Source organism: Ursus americanus, chromosome 10, assembly GCF_024610735.1.
Source record: "Ursus americanus isolate L20-20 chromosome 10, mUrsAme1.1.p, whole genome shotgun sequence".
Classification (NCBI taxonomy): Eukaryota; Metazoa; Chordata; class Mammalia; order Carnivora; family Ursidae; genus Ursus; species Ursus americanus.
Genome location: NC_142136.1, coordinates 2,306,909 through 2,313,014, shown reverse-complemented (window position 1 = coordinate 2,313,014; position 6,106 = coordinate 2,306,909).

Sequence of the window (6,106 nt, the reverse complement as noted above, 5' to 3'; positions counted from 1 at the left end):
GAGCAGGCAGCATGGGCCCCAGTTTTGCTCCAAGTCCGAGGCAATGCGGGGTGGGCCCCCCGGGGGGGGGGACTGCTGCATACACGGCTGGTTTGTAGCATCACCGCAGAGCCCGAGCTTAGCAAGCCCAACCTCTCAAGGGACTGCGAGTAAACTGGCCGAACTTTGTCCCCCAGGAGACCTTATTTTCAATCTGCAGGTCAGCAAGAAAATGCGCCCTCTGCCCAGGAGGGGATGATGTCTCTATGTTTGCAGATGTTTTCTCCTAAACACTCTTGAAAGGATGGTCAGAACAAAAGCTATCATTACCTCTGCCCAGCTCCTCAGAAAGGCAAGAGACTCGTAGGGAAACATCTCCCAACAAACACGAAACAGAGAAGTTAGGAAGCTTCCGAGTGCATAATGACACTCACAGACCTTGCTGGTCTCCTTTGAAGGATGCTGGAGCACTGACCCCTGTTGCTGGACACCTTCCCTGGGGGGCTCTGTTCCGGGGCGCCCGTGTGCAGAACCCCAGCTGGTGGGACCGGAGGGACTATCGGCTACAGCGACGCCAAGTGAGATGTCGCGTCTGACAGCTGCTGAGACACACGGCCGATGATGGTAAGTTCCCGACAGACGGGTCGGGGGGGCACCACCACCCTGAGCACCACCAACAGACCGTGAGATGCCACATCTGTTCTCGTGGCCTGTGGGAGGCAGTGGGCGCCCCTTCCTCTGCTGGGGTGTCTCTGAGGCAGGTCCTGGTGGTTTCTCACAAGTCCCTATTGCGGGTTGAATTGCGTCCCCCAGAAAGATATGTCTAAGTCCTAATCCCGGTCCTTGCGGATGTGACCTTATTAGGAAATAGGGTCATTGCAGATGCCATCAAGTTAAAGTGACATCATTCTGGATTAAGATGGCCTCTGGTCCAGGGACTGGTGTCCTTACAAAAAGGGGGAAATTTGGGAGCTGACAGAAAGGGAGAGAAGGCCGTGTGAAGGCAGACACAGAGATCCGCACAATGTCCCTGTACCCTATGGGAGGAGCACCAAGGGTCGCCAGCCACCCCCGGGCTGGAAGCATGGCCTGGAGTGGATCCTCCTGCAGCCTCAGAAGGAGCCAACCTCCTCCCCTCTGCTCCCCTCCCATCCCCTCCCCTCCCCCTCGATGTTGGACTTCTGGCCTCCAGACTGTGAGAGATCAATTTCTGCTGCTTCTAGGTCCCCCGGGCCCTGGTGCTTTGTTGCAGTCAGCACAGGAAACAACTATGGGGCCCCTAGAGGGTTCCTACTGTGGCCCCCACTCTCGAGTGCACCCTTTATTGCAGACTGTCTCCCTCCCTGCCTCATCGTCCCCACTCCCTCCTTGGTGCTTCTTGGGCTCAACCCCCAAATACATCTCCTGCATTGAAGCCCTGTCTCAGGGTCTGCATTTGGGGAAGCCCAAACCAAAGCAGGTGGTTTCAGGAGGGACCTTGGGAAGCAGACACACAGGCCGGGAATCTACCCTCACATTGCTCCCCAGCCAGACGGCCCATTCGCAGGACGCTGTAACAGTCAGGGTTCTCCAGAGAAACACAACCAGTAAGACAAGTATAAAGAGATCTACTATAAGCAATGGGCTCATATGATTATGGAAGCTGGTAAATCCAATCTGCAGGCGGGCCCGCAGGCTGGAGACCCAGTTCGAAGGCATCTGCTGGAGAAGTCTCCCTTTCTCAGGGGAGAGGGTTGGTATTGTGGTCTGTTCGGGCCTTCGACTGATTGGGTGAGGCCCACCCACATTGGGGAGGGTAGTCTGCTTTGCTCAGTCTACTGATTCACATGTTAATCTCAGCCAAAAACACCCTCAAGGACACATGCAGAATAATGTTTGACCAACTTTCTGGGCTCTCTGTGGCCCGGTCAAGCTGGACATAAAATGAACCGTCACAGAGGCTACGGCTGAGCGAGCTATGTGAAGTGGTGCTGACCCCTCCCCCTCTGCCGTGCCTCACAACGACTACACTCCGTCTGTGCTGAACGGAATGCAGGGCAGGTGCGAAGGAACAACCCCCGTGTCTGAAGGATATGGAGCGGTGACAACTGGGAGTACTGTGGAGTCAGCTGACTGTGGTCTCTGTCTGAGAGGTCTTGGGAGAAAGCCAGTTCAGGGAGCTCACCAGTGGAAGCCCCCCGGCACTGTGAGAAATCAGCCATCCACTGCAGCAAAAGGGCTCAGCTCTTATCGTAGATGTGGCCAGTCTGCAAGGCAGTGGAGCTCACCACCTGGGCAGACCTCCAGGGCTGCGTCCAGGGCTGGGTGGGGGGAAAGAGTCCCTGAGACCTGGAAGGGGGCTCTGGATGGAGATTTTTAAAAACCTGGACTCCTGATTCCCTGATCTCTCCAAACCAAGAGAAACGGTCCCTCTCCTTTACTAGAGAAGTGCAGCCTTCCATCGCCTGGGATGTGCAAAGGCCCTGTGGTGTGGCATGGGGGCTGTCTTCACTCAAGGCCTCTAGACCAACAACTGGGAAGCATCAGCAGGTCTGGAGGGCACACGGCAGCAGCTGTTGGAGGAAGGCTCGTGCGTCGGAGGAGCTGCGGGCATGTGTTGAGCTCCCATTGTCTGAGGGTGGGTAGCTGGACGGGGTGGGACAGGCAAATAAGGCCGAGGGTCTGGGCTACGACGGCGCTTCTATCTCAGAACTAGCACACTGGTGCTCAGAGCAGCCCTTAGCCCAGGCAGGGATGGCTCCTTGGGCTGGGCTGCAGTGAGGGAGCAGCCTGGGCAGTGTGGAGGGTCTCAGAGAGCTCAGGTGCGGAACGGGCCCAGGGGGAGAACCAGAGCACGCTCTTCTCTAAGGCAGCCAGAGCGCCCTAGCGAGGGCTACCGAGAAGATGGTCTAGGGACGGTCTGGAAGGCAGCCCCCAGGAGCCGGCACTGCTGCCATTCATCCTGCTGGGTGGGGTGGGCTGGGCAGAAGCAGGTCCAGAGGCCACGAGTAAGCCATTGACACAAATGGCCCAGACCTCCAAGTCACCTGCCTCCGCTGGCCGGGTTCCCAATGCCACTCAGCTTGCGCCTGTGACATTGCTAACTTGGTGTGAACCACACAAGGACACGTGGACAGCTGCCACGCCACCGTCCAGCTCCAGGGCGGGCGGCAGGACAAGGGGAGTAGCAGCCCTCGGGTCAGTGAAGCTCTGAGCTGCTCCCCTGTCCTCTTGGGCAGGTGCACAGGCGTGGACGGGGTGGGTGGCAGGGCTCCTCGTCTGGGGGCCTAGAAAGGGCAAGGTGGGCCTTACAAGGAGGTGGAGGGGCTGCTGTGGGTCTTGATTCCTGCCTCAGTCTCCGGAGAGCATCGGGGAGGAAGAGGCGCCCAGCAAGCGGGTGCGCCAATGGCATCAGTAGCGGGGGCAGCAGCCCAGGCCTCGGCCGCCACCCTGTGGCCACAGTGGCAGGGGTAGAGGTGGTAGGGGTAGAGATCCATAGCGGGGACTCCCTCTCTCCGCTCACTGCCACTGCTCACCACTGCTCACCACCACTTACCATCGCTCACTGCCGCTCACCCCCACTGCTCACAACCGCTCACGCTGCTGCCAGAGGTCCACACAGGGCCCGTGTGCTTCCTGCTCTCACGATGCTTGGCTCTGCAGAATTGGAGACCAGTCTCTAGGGGAGAACCCCAGTCCAGGGAGATGGGAATGGAGGGATCAACCTTAGCCTGCCCATTCCCTGGTCAGAGGACTCTGGGCCTGCCCCAAGCTGCTTCTCGGAGGCCCCTGGGGAGCTGAGCCCCAGCTGCAACCTACAAACCTTTGATGCACTTCTATCCCTTCCCTGTTTCACTTTCTCCCTTTCTTCATCTGTCCTTTCTGGGATTGCATCCCAAATAAATTGCTTGCACCCAACTGTTGGCCCAGGATCTGCTTCTGGGGGAGCCCAAACGAGGATAAGGTTCCGGTTGATGAGATGTTTCATACAACACTGCATTGGTAAGATGTCTTCCGATCCTGTTAATTTTCAGCCATGTATGTTTATAAACATAAACTTTTTCCTGACTTGCATTTTGCATGTTTAGAATTTGACTGTATTTATGCCGAGTAAATAGGATGCTGTTTAGTAAAAGGAATGCCTTCAATAACATACTTATAGTAGCTCCAATGAGCCTCATAGAACTGCTTCTTAATGTGAGTTTCCATCTACACGATGGTCCAATTCAATAACAGCACCTCCCTAGGGAGTGATGGCGACACACTGCTGGGTCAATAGCCATCTGCCCGCCCGGCTTCAGGTTGGGGGAGAGTTTAACATTTTTGGAAGACTGTCCTCCAAGTACCAACAAGCCAGCCAACAGAATCAGCATAGCTCAGCTGAGCTCAGGTGGGGTTCAGGTGAGCTACTGGGGGCAGCTGATTGTGGGTCTACCCCAGTGCTGACCGGGGATGTGGCTCTGAGGCGTGAACAGGGGCCACGCGGGGCGTGAAGCTAAACCCTCTCAGGAGTGATGAGGGAACTGGAGGAGACACGTCTGCACTCTTCTGGGGTGAGTCAAAGGGCATCCACAGACAGGACCAAAATCCTCTGTCGACAACAGTCTTAACTGGTTCCGACCCAACAGAACAGTCAGCTCCTCTCCACGGCCCCCGCCTTTGTAATAGGAACTTGGAAGAATGGGAAGTTTAACCAAATGCCCACCTTGGACACTAAAATAGCTCAGTTAAACACCTAAAAACACCTAGCTTTGAACAATGTTACTTTCCAGAATGAGTCCCTTCCAAATAAACTTTTTTGAAATAAATGTACATTCAAGGTAAAAGAATGCCACTAGTAGCCACAAAGCATTGAAACGTTTGGGGACTTCTAAGAACAGTTATAGCGGGTCTCCCTTCTGTGCGGGTCTCCCTTCTGACAATAATTGGCTGCCAAGTTATTGGTCACCTAAGGCCACTCCCTCGAGCTGCTTTCCTTTAGGATTGTTTGATTGAGTCAAGTTGAATCTTACTCTTGTTTATCAGATTATAGGCACCAGACCTAATTTAATGTAATTTGAAATTGTAATGGCTGCATTCTAAATTATTTCTTCAAGTCAGCAGTAATGAGAGTACACAGGAACCTCAGTGGACCACTATCCTTAGGTCAATACCCTTTTGTTGATAGAATCTTTCGGCACAAACCTTAACAGAACTCTTACCTGCTCTGTTTGCTGGAAAGCGTGGAGGGAAGCTGTCTAGAAACTGGTGATGTGTTGCGTCCCATCTCTCCCCCGCTTGGGTGTGGGACAATGGGAACAAGCAGACAAACTTCGTAACACTGTAGTAATGACGTGTGACGTGATGCCAGGAGGGAGCTCTGGCAGAGACCGGTGAGCTCAGGAAGTGGTAACTATGACCACCGAGGATGTGGCCCTCATGTCTGGAGACCATGCTGCCCTTTCAAGGACTGTGTGTTTGCATTTGGGAAGCAAATGTAACTGTTTAGCTCAAAGCTGGAAATCCATGCAATCCACAATTGCCATTGAAGTCCTTTGGATGAAGGCAAAGAAAGGTAGTTAAGCCTCTATTTTTAAAAAGTTTTATATGGCTTCTAGCCTTTGTCCTTAACTGGGCTAAACAGGTGCTTGGCATATCCTAAGCTCTACTAATGCTGTTTTAAACTGTGGAAGGCCAGAGGGGAAGCAAGCAGGGAGAGCCCTCGGGGACTGTGGAGGAGGTAAAGGGACACACGTACAGGGCGATCTCCTTTACGGCGTCCTTGCTGTAAGAAGGGGCTCTCTCCTTTGGTTATATGCATGTGTCCGTGTCATTCCATGTTTGGAGAAGCTTGGGGGACAGCTGGACGTCCAAGTTCTTCCGGTCCGGCCCGGGGGGCTCACAGCCCCATGGCCAACTGAGCATCTTCTGGCCAAGTGAGATGGGGCCGAGCGGCCTGTTGGGACGGAGCTGTTCTCAGTCCTTCCTTCCCGGTCACCGGCAAGACTCAGTTCAGGCTCTGCTGCTTTCCTGACCTTCCTCCCACGGTGTTGGAAACGCCACCATCAGTTTCGAGTGGGGTCGCTCCAAGGTTTCTGATCCTGCAGAGGGGGCCAGGCCGGCTGGCGCTGAGGTCACGCGCGGGAGCGGTCTCTCGGCATGGGGGCAC